The 17,132-nt window shown below is 44.7% G+C and overlaps 1 pseudogene; it reads left to right on the forward strand.

Annotated features, from left to right (window-relative positions):
- Nucleotides 1-16,673, forward strand: part of LOC119849368 — a 57,328-nt pseudogene extending 40,655 nt beyond the window's left edge.
- Nucleotides 16,674-17,132: the final 459 nt, after the last annotated feature.

Here is a 17,132-nt window from a genome sequence, read left to right on the forward strand (position 1 = left end):
AGTGCTTCACCACCGTCCTAGTGAAATAGTGTTTCCTAATATCCAACCTAGACCTCCCCCACTGCAACTTGAGACCGTTGCTCCCTGTTCTGTCATCTGCCACCACTGAGAACAGCCTAGCTCCATCCTCTTTGGAACCCCACTTCAGGTAGTTGAAGGTTGCTATCTAATCCCCCCTCACTCTTCTCTTCTGCAGACTAAATAACCCCAGTTCCCTCAGCCTCTCCTTGTAAGTCATGTGCCCCAGTCCCCTAATCATTTTTGTTGCTCTCTACCGGACTCTCTCCAATATGTCTACATTCCTTCTCTAGCGAGGAGACCAAAACTGGACAGAATACACCAGGTGTGTTCTCACCAGTGTCGAATAGAGGGGAATAATCACTTCCATCAATCTGCTGGCAATGCTTCTACTAATACAGCCGAATATGCCGTCGGCCTTCTTGGAAACAAGGGCATACTGCTGCCTCGTATCGAGCTTCTCGTCCACTGTAATCCCCAGGTCCTTTTCTACAGAACTGCTGCTTAGCGAGTCGGTCCCCAACCTGTAGCAGTGCATGGGATTCTTCTGTCCTAAGTGCAGGACTCTGCACTTGTCCTTGTTGAACCTCATCAGCTTAGTGTCATCTGCAAACTTGCTGAGGGTGCAGTCCATCCCATCATCCAGATCATTGATAAATATGTTGAACCAGAAAGGCTGCAGGACTGACCCTTGGGGCACTCCGCTTGATACCGGCTGACAACTAGATATCGAGCCGTTGATCGCTACCTGCTGAGCCTGACAATCTAGCCAACTTTCTATCCTCCTTATAATCCATTCAATCAATCCATACTTTTTTAACTTGCTGGCAAGAATACTGTGGGAGACCATATCAAAAGCTTTGCTTAAGTCAAGATATATCATGTCCACCGCTTTCCACAGAGCCAGTTATCTCATCATAGAAGGCAATTAGGTTAGTCAGGCATGACTTGCCCTTGGTGAATCCATGCGGACTGTTTCAGATCACTTTCCTCTGCTCAAAGTGCTTCAGAATTGATTCCTTGAGGACCTGCTCCATGATTTTTTTTTCCAGGGACTGAGGTGAGGCTGACCAGTCCGTAGTTCCCTGGATTCTCCTTCTTCCCTTTTTTAAAGATGGGCACTATATTTGCCTTTCTCCGGTTGTCTGGAACCTCCCCTGATCGCCATGAGTTTTCAAAGATAATGGCCAATGGCTCTGCAATCACATCCGCCAGCTCCTTTAGCACCATTGGATGCAGTGCATCTGGCCCCATGGACTTGTGCTCGTCCAGCTTTTCTAAATAGTCCTGAACCACTTCTTTCTCCACAGTGGGCTGGTCACCTCCTCCCCATACTGTGCTGCCCAGTGCAGCCGTCTGGAAGCTGACCTTGTTTGTGAAGACAGCAGTGCAAAAGAAACATTGAGTACATTAGCTTTTTTCACATCCTCTGTCACACCTGCAGAAGCACAAGAATTACACAGAAGCATGATTGTTAGTTCACACACAGCATCAAATCATTATAGCAAAATACATCTCTTGTAACATAGCAAGCACGCAGAAACAGTCTTGTACATTTCTATCCCCTCACCCACTTCCGCACTACACAAAGTAAAGGAAAGTTGGCTGTCATAACCATGCAGCATCAACTCAAAAAAATCACTTCCCAGGGGTCTCGTCTCCTCCTGCTTCTTGCCCACTGGAGTGGAACTCCTGGGACTGGCTAGACACTTCCAGAATGGAGCAGAGTTCCTGACTTGCCACCCCACATGGCAACCTAGCCGTGGGCTAATCATCATCTGCTAACTCCACCTCCTCATCCATGACTTTGTCGTCAGGGTTAGGTCCACTTGCTGCTGCGTCCAGCCATGCCAAAGTATCCATGGGGTTGGTGGTGGTGGGTTTGCAGCCAAGGATAGCGTCCAGCTCCTTATAAACCAGCAGGTCTACGGTGCAGCACCGGAGCGACAGTTTGCCTCCCTTGCCTTCTGGTACGTCTTCTCTGCTCCTTTATCTTCGCTCTGCACGGCACTGTGTCCCAATCATTAGCTATTTCACACACGTCAAGAGAAGTGTGCCCGTAGCTATCCAAGTTCCTATGGCTGGAGCGCAGCGGGTATTGGAAAGCCTCCTCTCCCCATATATTGAGCACATCCAACAGCTCCACACTGATCCAAGCAGGAGAGTGTTTGCCATGTGGAATCATAGAATCATAGAATATCAGGGTTGGAAGGGACCCCAGAAGGTCATCTAGTCCAACCCCCTGCTCAAAGCAGGACCAAGTCCCAGTTAAATCATCCTAGCCAGGCTTTGTCAAGCCTGACCTTAAAAACCTCTAAGGAAGGAGATTCTACCACCTCCCTAGGTAACGCATTCCAGTGTTTCACCACCCTCTTAGTGAAAAAGTTTTTCCTAATATCCAATCTAAACCTCCCCCATTGCAACTTGAGACCATTACTCCTCGTTCTGTCATCTGCTACCATTGAGAACAGTCTAGAGCCATCCTCTTTGAAACCCCCTTTCAGGTAGTTGAAAGCAGCTATCAAATCCCCCCTCATTCTTCTCTTCTGGAGACTAAACAATCCCAGCTCCCTCAGCCTCTCCTCATAAGTCATGTGCTCTAGACCCCTAATCATTTTTGTTGCCCTTCGCTGTACTCTTTCCAATTTATCCACATCCTTCTTGTAGTGTGGGGCCCAAACTGGACACAGTACTCCAGATGAGGCCTCACCAATGTCGAATAGAGGGGAACGATCACGTCCCTCGATCTGCTCGCTATGCCCCTACTTATACATCCCAAAATGCCATTGGCCTTCTTGGCAACAAGGGCACACTGCTGACTCATATCTAGCTTCTCGTCCACTGTCACCCCTAGGTCCTTTTCCGCAGAACTGCTGCCGAGCCATTCGGTCCCTAGTCTGTAGCGGTGCATTGGATTCTTCCATCCTAAGTGCAGGACCCTGCACTTATCCTTATTGAACCTCATTAGATTTCTTTTGGCCAATCTTCCAATTTGTCTAGGTCCTTCTGTATCCTATCCCTCCCCTCCAGTGTATCTACCACTCCTCCCAGTTTAGTATCATCCGCAAATTTGCGAGAGTGCAATCCACACCATCCTCCAGATCATTTATGAAGATATTTGAACAAAACGGGCCCCAGGACCGACCCCTGGGGCACTCACTTGACACGGCTGCCAACTAGACATGGAGCCATGATCACTACCCGTTGAGCCCGACAATAGCCAGCTTTCTCCCCACTTATAGTGCATCATCCAGCCCAAACTTCCTTAACTTGCTGACAAGAATGCTGTGGGAGACCGTGTCAAAAGCCTTGCTAAAGTCAAGAAAAATACATCCACTGCTTTCCCTTCATCCAAGAACCAGTATCTATCATAAAAGGCGATAGATTAGTCAGCATGACCTTCCCTGGTGAATCCATGCTGACTGTTCCGATCACTTTCCTCTCCTCTAAGTGCTCAGGATTGATTCTTTGAGGACCTGCTCCATGATTTTTCCAGGGACTGAGGTGAGGCTGACCGGTGTAGTTCCCAGGATCCTCCTTCTTCCCTTTTTAAAGATGGGCACTACATTAGCTTTTCCAGTCATCCGGGACTTCCCCCGTTCGCCACGAGTTTTCAAAGATAATGGCCAAGGGCTCTGCAATCACAGCTGCCAATTCCCTCAGCACTCTCGGATGCAATTCGTCCGGCCGTTTCGTTCGTGGAGCCGAAATGGTCAGCTGGGAAGATGCAATGTGAGCTCTCCAGGCCGAGCAAAGAAGTGGAATTTCAAAAATGCCCTGGCCTTTAAATGGGGAGGGGTGTATAGTGGTTTACCTGGCTTCACAGCAGCGGAGTTGGAACTGCTGACCAGAGCAGTCAGAATGGGCAGTGTGGGATATCTCCTGGAGACCATTTACGGCAACAAAACCAAGCGCAGTGCCCTCTCTGTATTTTCCACCAAATGCATCCGATGAAGTGAGCTGTAGCTCACGAAAGCTTATGCTCAAATAAATTTGTTAGTCTCTAAGGTGCCACAAATACTCCTTTTCTTTTGAGAATACAGACTAACATGGCTGCTACTCTGAAACAGTGTCTACAATGACACTTTCTCGCTAACACTTTATCTCAGAGTCCTATGTCTCGTCAAGGTGGCTTTATTTTGTCGTCAAAACAGGACGCTTTTGTTGCCAAAAGTCACATTGCAGTGCTTACACCTGTGCTGTTTTATTGACAAAAGCTGTCTTTTGCTGACAAAATTGTGTAGTGTAGACAAGGCCTAATATACCCCACCGCTGTTTTGAAAGGCTGACTAGTGTCAATGCAATGTTGACAAAACTGTGTAGTGTAGACAAGAGGTGCATTGTTCCCCTTTTCAGGGATCAGTCTCTAAACAGGAGTCGACTTGCTGGACTAAGCTCACGGATGAAACAGGAGTTTTGCTGGAGCCAGAGGCTCAGTCTCTGAGGTGTGGAGGCCATGTGGCCTATCCTTGTGGAACAGTGAGACACTCTGGGGTCTAGTGCACTGAAAGGGTAGCTGCTAAGGACTGTTTAGAAGCTGGCCCATGGTACAAATCTTTGGCTCCCTGCCATCGGGCCAGCAATTGAATCTTGTGAAGAAATCTTATAAGACAAGACTCTACATGTAAAGTTAGCCTTACCAGAGGACGCTCATGAGAGTCCCCATATGACAGGGTATATCCCAGTATTATCATAGAATCTCAGGGTTGGAAGGGACCTCAGGAGGTCATCTTGTCCAACCCCCTGCACAAAGCAGGACCAATCCCTAACTAAATCATCCCAGCCAGGGCTTTCTCAAGCCTGACCTTAAAAACTTCTAAGGAAGGAGATTCCACCACCTCCCTAGGTAACGCATTCCAGTGTTTCACCACCCTCCTAGTGAAAAAGCTTTTCCTAATATCCAACCTAAACCTCTCCCACTGCAACTTGAGACCATTACTCCTCGTTCTGTCATCTGCTACCACTGAGAACAATCTAGATCCATCCTCTTTGGGACCCCGTTTCAGGTAGTTGAAAGCAGCTATCAAATCCCCCCTCATTCTTCTCTTCCGCAGACTAAACAATCCCAATTCTCTCAGCCTCTCCTCTCCTTTGTTTCCCTCCGCTGGACTCTTTCCAATTTTTCCACATCCTTCTTGTAGTGTGTGGCCCAAAACTGGACACAGTACTCCAGATGAGGCCTCATCAATGTCGAATAGAGGGGAACGATCACGTCCCTCGATCTCCTGGCAATGCCCCTACTTATGCATCCCAAAATGCCATTGGCCTTCTTGGCAACAAAGGCATACTTTTGACTCATATCCAGCTTCTCGTCCACTGTAACCCTTAGGTCCTTTTCTGCACAACTGCTGCCGAGCCATTTAGTCCCTAGTCTGTAGCAGTGCATGGGATTCTTCCATCCTAAGTGCAGGACTCTGCACTTGTCCTTGTTGAACCTCAGATTTCTTTTGGCCCAATCCTCTAATTTGTCTAGGTCCCTCTGTATCCTATCCCTACCCTCCAGTGTATCTACCTCTCCTCCCAATTTAGTGTCATCTGCAAACTTGCTGAGGGTGCAATCCACACCATTGTCCAGATCATTTATGAAGATATTGAACAAAACCGGCCCAAGGACTGACCCTTGGGGCACTCCACCCGACAATCTAGCCAATTTTCTATCCACCTTATAGTCCATTCATCCAGCCTATACTTCTTAAGCTTGCTGGCAAGAATACTGTGGGAGACCATGTCTAAAGACTGTGGGAGACCGTGTCTTTGCTAAAGTCAAGGAACAACACATCCACTGCTTTCCCCTCATCCACAGAGCCAGTTATCTCGTCATAGAAGGCAATTAGATTAGTTAGTCATGACTTGCCCTTGGTGAATCCATGCTGACTGTTCCTGATCACTTTCCTCTCCTGTAAGTGCTTCAGAATTGATTCCTTGAGGACCTGCTTCATGATTTTTCCAGAGACTGAGGTGAGGCTGACTGGCCTGTAGTTCCCAGGATCCTCCTCCTTCCCTTTTTTAAAGATGGGCACTATATAAGCCTTTTTCCAGTCCTCCGGGACTTCCCCCGTTCACCATGAGTTTTCAAAGATAATGGCCAATGGCTCTGCAATCACATCCGCCAACTCCTTTAGCACTCTTGGATGCAGCGCATCCGGCCCCATGGACTTGTGCTCATCCAACTTTTCTAAATAGTCCCGAACCACTTCTTTCTCCACAGAGGGCTGGTCATCCCTCCCCATGCTGTGCTGCCCAGTGCAGTAGTCTGGGAGCTGATCTTGTTCGTGAAGAAAGAGGCAAAAAGAGAATTGAGTACATTAGCTTTTTCCACATCCTCTGTCACTATGTTGCCTCCTTCATTCAGTAAGATTCCCACCCTAGACACCCTTGTAATAATCTTTGTACAAAGTATGCTTTGTAAGGGATCATTTGAAAAGTCTCATAATTTGCTGGTCAGTATTATCCTGATAAAATGTGTGTGGCAACACTTTATTGATTCCCCTGTATGATGGTATCACATGTTCCAACCCCACCCCAAAGAGAAGTTGGCAAACAGGTCACTCCTAAATAAAGGAATGTATGTTTTCCTTAATTTGCATTTAAGCAGTATACAATGTCATCAAGCAGGAGGGGAAAACAAAGGAAGTTCAAAGAGGTGGGGGGGAAAAAAAAACAGGGAATATCCTTCCACATGGTCTCTGTCTTCTGGTTCTCAGCTATAAATGTTTTTCAAGAGGAGGACCAAAACTATAAAAAGGAACGACAAGAACCCCAATGCACTTTCCCTTCTCCCTGCCCACCTCCCTGCAACTTAGAAGATAAAAAGAAAAAGCTGTTGGATGCTGGGTGAGGGGTTCTGACCTGAGAGTTTTGTTAAAACATGGTGAGAAAGTTTGCTTTGCAACTAAGATAGTTTATAAAGTAAATACTAGTAAGCTTATAATATGTTTCAGAGTAGCAGTAGTGTTTAGTCTGTATCCGCAAAAAGAAAAGGAGGACTTGTGGCACCTTAGAGACTAACAAATTTATTTGAGCATAAGCTTTCGTGAGCAATGCATCGGATGAAGTGAGCTGTAGCTCACAAAAGTTTATGCGCAAATAAATTTGTTAGTCTCTAAGGTGCCACAAGTCCTCCTTTTCTTTTTGCTTATAATATGTATTTTTCTTGTAACCTGACTTTATGCCTTATTATTTATACTCATTTAAAATCTCTTTATAGTGAGTAAACTTGTTACGTTGGATTAGATAAAATAGTATATTTAAAGTGGAGTGTCTGTGTTTCTATTTAAAATAATAAGATGGCATATTATTCCCTAAAGGGAATAATGGATTTAATATATTTGTGCTGTCCAGAAGAGGTCTGGGCAGTACAGGACATACTTTTTTCAGGGGGAAGATCTGAGATGGGGATTGTTTGAGTCACCCTGCAACATAACCAAAGCTGGTGAGAGCCAACATGTGGCTGGCTGGGTGCAGCACGCACACATGTAGCTGGGAGTGACTTACATGCTGGAGGCTGTTTTGTGAGCATTCCAGGCTGGAGGCTACAGTAGCAAGGCATGGTAAAGGGCCCCCCTGGTTACAGGGCAGGGGTGACACAGCCCCCACAAGTCTGAATTGTAGCCCTGTATGTCGTACCCCTATAGATTCTAAAGTCTTTCAAACCTTTGTCTCAGATTCACCTCTTGGTTATCAGGTTAAGTCAGTGTGTAGCTTAAGGAGATCCCCCCTTCAGACAGCTCCTACTCATTCTTTTATGCCCCCAAATCTGTCTTTGTTCCTTACTCTGTGGAAACAAGTACTGCCCTTTTCTGCAGGGGGAAGAGCCTCAAAAGCTGGATAGCTACATACCCAGCCTTCAGGTTGGGCATAAATCACCCCCAACACACACCCCAGTGAGCTGGGAACACATAAATACATAGGCCACATACATTGATACAAAGATCTGTGATATTCAGCGGGCTGCTATCCTCCAACCCATCTCAGTATAACAGTCTCTGAAGTTTTCATGGTTTCAAGGGCTGGCTCACACCCACAGATAATGCTGATAACATTAAATACACCTGTCTCACAACATGCCTGTGTTCATCATATCTGCCACTGTGCCCATCACATGTTCACTCTGCTCGTGTGTTCTGTCCCTTCCCCCATCACGTGTCTGTCTTGTTAGATTGTACAGTTAGATTGTATATTTTTCAGGCCAGAGACTGTCTACTACTGTGTTTCTACAGTGCCTCATACAATGGGGCCCTGTTCTTTGTTGGCTCTTAGGCACTACCATCATAAACATTGTTGAAACAGATTTTTAATGGCCCATGGCTGGGCAGATAGTTACTGGTACCAGAGAGAATTTGGATAGAATTTTCTCAATGCAGATCAATTTATTTGAGAGAGAATTACACAAGCAGTAAAAAGTTATACAGTGCGTTGTCTTGATAAGCCTCAGTTCCCACAGCATAAACTCTCAGTAACTATGTTGGCCCTGCACAGTATCCTAGTTGGTAAACAAAGCAGGTATAGCTAACAGTCCTGGTTGGAGACTTCTTTTCTTCTCTTCTTAGGCACTTGGTCTGTCGATTGTCCCCCGAAGCAGGGTGCTGGCTACTCTGAGGCCCTCTGGTCCAAAAGTCCTTTGTAGCAAGGTTTTGGCTACCTTGACCATTCTACAGCGTCACAGGCCTCTTCAGATATTAATTGGGAACTGCTACTATACCTGTGATATTCTTAGTACTTATACCCCTCGCTCTCAAAGGAGTCACATGGCCCCAAAATATGCCCTATTGGCATTTCATTATTTATTTTCCTAATTAATATTTTTGGAACCGGACAATGAGGTACAGAGACCAAAGATCAGTTGGCATATACTTTCTTATCAATCATTCCCTTGAGTTGTTAGAGTGGTGCCATCCTAAAGGGTCATCTTGACCCAGGTCAGTTAGTACCAAGCTCACTGTTCAGGTGTTTTCTGCGCATTTATTTAGTGAGCTGGCCATCAACTGACCATGACCAAAGTTCCAGCTAAAATACACACACAGCGCCTCTGGTTAACCATTCATAATCCATAGTTGTGTCAGTATTCAAGTGCAATTTCAGCATACCATCTGATACTAAGAGAACCCTGCTCCCAGAATCTTTTACCAAATTCTGACGACTCCAGCCTTACTACATTCATATCAATCACAGTCATTCATAATAATTCAGCACTGTCCCAACAAACATGATTGATAATACTCACTATCCTGCTGCTCTGAGCAAAGGAAGCTGGCCTGGGAATGTTACCCCTTAAAATGAGCCGGGGAATCTTTGTGACAAGATGTGACTGAAAGCACCCCTGTAATCATACCCTACACACCACTGTAGTAGCCTTTGTACAAAATATGCCTTATTGAGGTATCACTTGAAAACCAGTAACTTACATACATTTCACTGAATTATTGACCAGTAACAACATTGTATGCAAAGTTATGAACTCCCCCTTTATGATGATGATAATAGCTGTTCAACCCACACAGCCATGACTAGGCAAAAGTTGTTAACCTAAATAAGGGAATGTGTGTGTACCTTAATTTGCATATAAATAATAGGGTCCTTGAGACAGCAAGAGGGGGAAATGGCAGGAGCCAAGGCAACTTTGCATTTCAGCATACACGGGGGAGAAGAATGAGCCTGGCTTCACCTTCACCACTAGACTCCGTCACCTTCTTTGCTGTTTGAATAAACTTTGCTTTGAAGGGCAATCCTGAGTAGAATCCACTTCAGAGGGTGACTGGACTATAAAAGTGAGGGGCAAAACCACCCCAAGGCACTTCTTAGGGGAGAGAGAGAGGAAGAAGACAAAGGAACCAGCCCTTTCACTCTGGTGGAGATCCTGACCTGACAATATGGTTGTTCTGGGCCAAGGTGCTCAAAGCACCACAGGTCTGACAGGAGTACTCTGAGAAAAACAAGGCTTACACACAGCTGTGAGTTATTGGCTTTACTGAAGGTTAGTGACCCACCTGCAACGGGGACTCCAAGCATTGCAGTCACGAAGGCGGGGAACCCAGCACACTGGAGCTCTGCCTGGGACGAGTCCAACAGAGGGGCTGACAGTCAGCGTTAATAAGCATTGCACAAAAACAGCTCATGAATATAGAATTAAGTACTTTTCAAAGGGAGGCTTTCCGCTACCTGGCGAAGGGCCATGCAAAGCAGCTGTGTCCTTCAAGAACTATCTATATTCTGCAATAACAAAGCAGCTATCTATGTCCCACAGTAACCTCTCGGCTTGAGAAAGCGGAAGTTCCCTGGCTAGGCCGTAACAAAGTCTTCCGCAGTCCCTTACAATGGTCAACCCTGGGAACATGTGCTAAGGATTTTACCTTGAACGAAGTTGTGCTTGTTAAGTTTTAGAAAGCATTTTATCTTTATTTCTCTTGTAACCATTTCTAACTTTTAATACTTTATGCTTGTACTCACTTAAAATCTCTTTGTAGTTAAATAATCTTTTTATTTTTAATCAAAAGTAATCCAGTGTTGTGTTTAAACTGAACTGTTTGGTAACTTCAGTTAAAGTAGCAAATTCTTGAATATTGGTCCCTTGAGGGTCAATAGACCTCTCAGATGTGAACTGTCCAGGAGAGGGCTGGCCAGTGCAGAACACACATTTTGAGGAAAATTAGGGACTGGGAGTATGTTGGGGCCACCCTGCACATAGTAACCCAGGCTGGTGGAGGCCAAAGTGAGACTGGACTGTTTCTCACAGGCTGCTGGGTCAGGGCTGTAGCCTTACACAAACACTCAGGGTTGGGAGCTACAACAGCAAAGCATTGTGAGGCACCCAGGTTTACAGGGCAGGTGGTGAGGCAACATTTCAGGGGTCTGGATTGCAGAATGTAACACAAGTACTCCACAAATTCAGTTGATCTTGCTTGTTTTCTATCACTTGTGCAGGATTTCCAGTTTCCAAACCTAATGTGATCTCCTGCCTAGAACGAGGGGAGGAGCCATGGGTCTCAGACCTCCAGGACTCTGAGGAAAGAGAGATGCTGAGAGATGCCTGCACAGGTGAGGAATCAGTTAAACCAACTCAAAATCTGTCCCTGAATTAAGGAAATATTTGGGATTCCTGCTTTTAGGAAATGTGGCATCCTCATGGCAGATTTCACTTACGGCTTCCTACCTGTCCTGACTCACGCCTGACAGTAGCTCCCTCCCTAGTCTACATTCTCCCTGTGTGTTTGGTTGAGATTTAGACCCAGAATTGATCCCCTCGTCTCTCTCCTTTGGAGAAAGGTTTGGGGGAGATTCAGCTCTTTCTTTGTTTGATCTTTCCATCGCTTACTTTTGTTTGTCCCCCCCGTTTCTTCCATTCCTCTCTTTAAGGTTTCCTTTTTCTCTGGCAAAGCAAGTGACCTATGTCTGGTTTCTCTCTCTATCCTAGCAGGTGATGGGATGGTGAATGAGAATGAGGAGGAGAATCCTCACCAAGATGATGCTGAGCAAGCAGAAGCACATGAGACATTATCAGAAAGATCCAAAGGGAATGTTTCCTCGAATTGTGCACAGGCAAATGCCTGTGAGAGTCAGCACAGACCAGAAGAAAAGTTCAGTAGAGGCTCAGACCTTATTAGACATGAGAGAATCAACACCGGAGGAACACCCTACATCTGCCTGGAGTGTGGGAAAACCTTCAAACATAACTCACTTCTTATCAGACATCAGAGAATCCACACTGGAGAGAGACCGTACACATGCCCCGAGTGTGGGAAAAGCTTCAGTCGCAGCTCAAACCTTATCACACATCAGAGAATCCACACAGGAGAGAAACCCTACACTTGCCATGAGTGTGGGAAAAGCTTCAGTTGGAGCTCAGAGCTTAGGATACATAGGAGAATCCACACAGGAGAAAGACCCTACATTTGCTGTGAGTGTGGGAAAAGCTTCATTCGGAGCTATTTGCTTAAAAAGCACCAGAGAATCCACACGGGAGAGAGACCCTACAGATGTACTGAGTGCGGGAAAGACTTCATTTATAGGTCACAGCTTGTCATGCATCAGAGAATCCATACAGGAGAGAGACCCTACTCGTGCCCTGAGTGCGGAAAAGGCTTCATTTCTAGCTCACACCTTGTCTCACATCGGAGAATCCACACAGGAGAGAGACCCTACTCGTGCCCTGAGTGCGGGAAAGGCTTCACTTCTAGCTCACAGCTTGTCTCGCATCGAAGAATCCACACAGGGAAGAAATCCTATACTTGCCAGGAGTGTGGGAAAAGCTTCAGGTGGAGCTCACATCTTATCTTACATAGGAAAATCCACACAGGAGAAAGACCCTACACTTGCTGTGAGTGTGGGAAAAGCTTCATTCAGAGCTCATTGCTTAATAAGCACCAGAGAATCCACACTGGAGAGGGACCCTACAGATGTACTGAGTGCGGGAAAGACTTCATTTATAGCTCACAGCTTGTCACACATCGGAGAATCCACACTGGAGAGAGACCGTACACATGTTCCGAGTGTGGGAAAAGCTTCACTCGGAGCTTCAGCCTTAACATTCATCATAGAATCCACACAGGTGAGAAACCCTACACTTGCCATGAGTGTGGAAAAAGCTTCATTCAGCGCTCTGAGCTTAATAAGCACCAGAGAATCCACACTGGAGAGAGACCCTACAGGTGCCCTGAGTGCGGGAAAGACTTCATTTATAGCTCACAGCTTGTCACACATCGGAGAATCCACACTGGAGAGAGACCCTATTCATGCCCTGTGTCTGGGAAAAGCTTCAGTGGTAGTTCACAAATGATCACACATCAGAGAAGCCATGTAGGGGAGGCACCCCACACATGTCCTGAGTGTGGGAAAAGCTTCAGTTGGCACTCAAACCTTATCACACACCAGAGAATCCACACAGGAGAGAAACCCTACACTTGCCATGAGTGTGGGAAAAGCTTCAATCAGAGCTCAAACCTTACCACACATCGTAGAATCCACACAGGGAAGACACCGTATAGCTGCCCTGAGTGTGGGGAAAGCTTCAGTCGGAGGTCAGAGCTTGCCTCACATCAAAAAATCCACACAGGAAAGAAACCCTAATCTTGCCCTGTATGTGGGAAAGGCTTCAGTCATAGTTCACAGATTATCACACAGAGAATCAACACAGGAGAATAACACTATCCTTGTATTCAGTTGGGCTGCCCAAATATTTTTTGTTTTTTTTATTGTGGGGTTTTTTTGTTGTTTTTGTAATGCATTGGCTAATTCCCACATAGTGGTCTTTTAAGGTTGATTGCACATTTCCTTTACTGTAGTGTCTCAGTGCCTTTCAGATGAGTTGCCACCTTCTACCTTTTGCAGTTCACCTTACTTTGGGGTGAATCCTATGATCCTTTCTTTCAACTCTTTACTCTTATGAGTTATGGGAGTGTGTCCCCCTCCTGGCAGAAATGTGCATCAGTCCAAGTTGGGGGAGAGAGGGTTGACCTCATCTAGCTACAGTGAGATAAAAACTGTGCCTTGTCTCCACTAGAACTGTAAATTGAGTAGGCCATGTTTACACTACCACTTATATCAGCAAAACTTACGTCGCTCAGGGATGTGAAAAAAAACACACACCCCGCGTAACAAGTTTTGCCAGCATAATTGGCAGCGTGCACAGCGCTATGTCAGCGGAAGAACTTCTCCTGCCGACATAGCTACTGCCGCTCGTTGGGGATGGTGTAATTATAGAGAGCATAAAGCGACTTCACAAGAGATCTTACACCAGCACGGCTGCATCAGTACAGTTGTGCTGCAGTAAGGTCTCTAATGTAGACATGGCCTACGTTGCTCAATCAGAACTATCTTTTCAAGGCAGACATAACCCAGGTGCAGTGGTTGTAGTTAGCTTTCCCATTGTGCTGACCGGATCTCTCTCTCTCTCTTCCTAGTCTGGAGAAACCCTGAGCATCACATTGTAAAGTGATTGTTAGTCATCAGATTTCCTGGTTGGGACAAGACTCTCATTCCCAGTTGTTCTGACATTGCTCATGGTTGTGCTGAATAGCAGGTAGTTTTTCTACCACATTTCTGATTTAGAATATAGTGAGATGCAATAAAAAGGCAGGAGGAAAGGTAGAAAAAAAGGATCATTTCAGCATCTGTGATATCCAAAGGAGATGGTGTGAGTCAGAGTAATTTCTTTCAAATCACCATCATGAATCTCCTGCCACTCCTTCAGCATTGGCTTCTGAGTGAACCACAATAGCTTCTCCTCCCCATGTTCTATCCCTCCAGCTCCCAAGCAGTGTTCTCAGCTCTCTCTGCTTAGGTACCATGGTTTGATCCTAAATCAGACTCATTAAGAAATGAGTGTCACAGGCCTAGAGGCGGAATTTGAACGGTTCCCAGACAGATTAACCTTTCTGTGCTTTAATCCCTATTTCTGTTTGTTGGCAAAATTGGTTTTTGGATTTTTCCAGCTGAGCTGGGATGGTTTCCAGATGGGAAGGTTTGCTGATTTTCCCCATTATGATGATGCTAAAACCTTTGTAACTAACATGACTGAATAGTAATGAGGTGGTGCTGAGTGAAGAAGGTTTGAATGGATCAGAGGACAGCACAATAGGAAAATCTATTCTGATTTGGCATTATGAGATGTAAGATGCTCTGGAATTTCATTTTATATGATACTGAATCTGTCTTATTCGCTTGTGTGTTGTGGGTTTTTCTCTCTTTCCTGAGGCATTTGATAACATAACTGAATATTAGTTTATGATAAGAAAGTTCATTTTTTTGGTGGAGTTTGAGATAAATGACCATTTACTAAAACAATTTCTTTTTGTGCATGTCTTTTTTCCACTTCTCCATTACGATATGGAAGAAGTCCAAGAGCAGTTCAGTCATCAAGAACGAATACTCAAAGCTATTGGATGTGCTACCAGAGAAAGTTGCATTTTAAAATTTTACATCTAACTTGGGAGTGGAATTGAACAACACTGTGATCGTATAATTTGAATCAATATTGTCTCATGTTTCAAGCACAATATTTCACAGTAAGTGTCTCATAACTCAGCAAAATGCCTATGTAGTTGGGTCGCAAGGCAGTTGTGGCCCAGGCCTACCAGGAGGTTACTTCTAAAGAGCTCTCTTTTGTAATCAAGTGCACAATGCGTATTATTTCAGAACACAGTTCCTACCTATGCAGAGATGTAGAAAATGGAAGAGGCATTTTTGCTGAGTTTACACCTTGTAGATGCTGCAAATGTGTATAAAATAAAATCCATTGTGAGTGTGAGATAGCTGCAGCAGTCTCTTTTTAATAGATACCATACCTTTGGTAACTTACACGGCTTGTGAACCAGGCCCATATCTGTGCCACCAGATTAATAAATAAACTGGGCATACTTGGTTGGGGAAGTGATTCCTCACTCTGTGACTACTGAGATTTTCTGTGATGTGATAAAGGATTTGACTCCAGAGAAGCAAAATTACCCTGAGCATGTCCAGAATTGGCCTAGAGCTCAAGTAGAAATAATAGGCACCCAGTGGTTGATTTTTACCCCAGAGATGGATACTAGGGTAACTTTAGGCCCAGGTAAACTATTTATATATAGGACACTACCTCCTAGTTCAGTGGTAATGATTATGGTTCAAACAATGCTGTGGTAAGATATGGGGGAGTTGTCCTTTACCATTTGGATCCAAAGTGTTATGAGCTAAAGAAAGAAACAGTTGATGCCTTCAGAGGATAGTCCTTCCCAATGGATCCCAGACTGGCTGTCTTGTTGGAGAAGAAGCACTTCCATGCTGTGCAAGTGATGATAACCAGTGAGGGAATGAATATCAGACTCCCAAGCTCAGTCTGCAGGATTAATGAATATTGAGTCCTGATTCTATGGATCTCTCTCTGTTTTGCTCATACGTTTTATGAATTTGAAATTCCACCTCCTGCTACTCTGAAAGATTAGAAATTGTGAAAATAGAATAAAAGTGCTTTTTTCTCATGATGAGAACACACTTGAGATGATGTCCACCAACACTTATGACCGAAGACCCACAGAGAAATGAGCTCCCAGGAATAGAAGGCACCTATGTTAGTACAGAACACAACTTTACACAAAGCTCACTTGGTGGAAAATGTGATTAAGAGAAAACCAACACACATGATAAAATTGTGTAGCCTCCAAATATGTTGTTTCCAGTGAAAATGGAATTAAACGAACGTTTATTGCAGAATAAGAGACTGATTATGTGATAACCGAATTACTTTGTAACACTGAAAGTTTTCTGGTTTCAGAAAAGAATTAGATAAGTTTATGTAGTATAGGTCCATCAATGACTACTAGCCAAGATGGCTAAGCCTCTGACTGCCAGATGCTAGGAATGAATGACATGGGATGGATCACTCGCTAATTGACCTGTTCGTTCCCCCTGAAGCATCTGGCATTGGCCACTGTCAGAAGACAGGATACTGGGCTAGATGAACCATTGGTCTAACCCAACATGGCCATTCTTATGTTTCTGTCCCCTACCTCCTTCCGAGTAGTATATGAAAGGTGACTAAGCCTGTAAAGTTTAGTTGATGTAATTTACCCTCTTTGGATTAAGGAGTTCTAAAGTAAAACCTTACCTAAAAGGGGTTGGTGTATGATAGTATGTAGGAGAAATAGTGTATATCAAAATAAAGACCTAGTATAGACTTTTAATTATTTCTGTTTCAAGTGGAATTTTTTGTTAAGCTTTGAAAATGTTTCTGTTCGGGAAAAAATTACATAAGGAGACATGTTGTTTAACCTTTTACTCAGTTATACTGTAACAGCTGATGTGTTCCCTGGTTCTCTTGTTTGCAAACCAAAGATGTTATCCCATCTGTCAGGAGGTGTCTTAATTTAAAATGGTGATGGGTGCAAGATAGCTTTTCTGTTAAGTTTTTTTTTTTTTTTTTTTTTCCATGGGTGCCAAGGCCCTTTTCAGTTTGAGGAGGCCAGCTATTAGAGCCCATCCATTTAACCCTCAGACTAGGCTATGGAAACTTCTTCAAAACTTTTTTTCATTTTTGATATCTTTGGGGTCCTCACATCCATGCTGCATGTGATTTGCTACAATGAGTAAGAAAACTTATAGGTAAAGTGAGACTTTAGCAGAGTGACTTTGGCCCAAAGTGTTCC

The sequence above is a fragment of the Dermochelys coriacea genome, chromosome 28, assembly GCF_009764565.3.
Source record: "Dermochelys coriacea isolate rDerCor1 chromosome 28, rDerCor1.pri.v4, whole genome shotgun sequence".
NCBI lineage: Eukaryota > Metazoa > Chordata > Testudines > Dermochelyidae > Dermochelys > Dermochelys coriacea.